The sequence below is a fragment of the Marmota monax genome, unplaced genomic scaffold (assembly GCF_021218885.2).
Source record: "Marmota monax isolate L192 unplaced genomic scaffold, Marmota_monax_Labrador192_F-V1.1 WCK01_AAM20220418_F8-fsc00025, whole genome shotgun sequence".
Classification (NCBI taxonomy): Eukaryota; Metazoa; Chordata; class Mammalia; order Rodentia; family Sciuridae; genus Marmota; species Marmota monax.
Genome location: NW_026691950.1, coordinates 11,339,687 through 11,340,534, shown reverse-complemented (window position 1 = coordinate 11,340,534; position 848 = coordinate 11,339,687). Strand labels below are relative to the sequence as shown.

At 46.5% G+C, this 848-nt stretch overlaps 1 pseudogene; it reads left to right on the top strand.

Moving 5' to 3' along the window:
• On the top strand, window positions 1-411 carry LOC124105559 (large ribosomal subunit protein uL24-like; annotated as a pseudogene).
• The last annotated feature ends 437 nt before the right edge of the window (window positions 412-848 follow it).

The window sequence follows — 848 nt, the reverse complement described above, 5'->3', positions numbered from 1 at the left end:
ATGAAGTTCAATGCTTTTGTGACTTTTGATGGAAACAAGAAACTGCAAAAGACATTTCAATGCACCTTCCCACATTCGCAGGAAGATAATGTCTTCCCCTCTCCAAAGAGCTGAGACAGAAGCACAAGGTTCTATCTACACCCATCCAGGAGGATGATGAAGTTCAGGTTGGGTGGGGACACTGGTCCAGGTTTACAGAAGAATCATGTCATCTCTATTGAATAGATGCAGTGGGAAAAGTCCATTTGCACAGCTGTGCATATGGACATTCACCCCAGCAAGGTTGTAATAGCCAGGCTAAACCTGGACAAAGACCACGAAAAGATCCTAGAACGGAAGGCCAAACCTTGCCAAGTGGGAAAGGAAAAGGGCAAATAGAAAGAAGTGACAACTGAGAAGATGTTGGAATGAAGGAACCATATATAACTTACACTAAAAAGTGCTAAATGAAAAAAAAAAAAAAGGACACTACTCATCTAGATGACCTGGGATGATCTCCTCCTCTTAAAATCATTAAGTTGATTACATCTGCAAGATGCCTTCTCCAAATAAGGTAACATCCTCAGGTTCCAGGACATGGGTATACCTTTGGGGGACCATCATTTGGCCCAGTCCACAGGACAACACATTTACATCTGGACATGGGCCCTTTGACTTGTCCATGTTACTTGGCTCACAGGCCCCCTCCTCTCTTCCATAGGGGTGCCCAGGACTGACAGTGTGTTCTGCTGGGCGGAGGAGGCTGCTGGGAGTGAGAAGCTGGAGGGCAGGGGGGACACCAGGATGCTGCCCGTGCTTTCCTGTGTCACTTAGTGACTTAGGGACTAACTTTCAGGAGAGGTCCCACT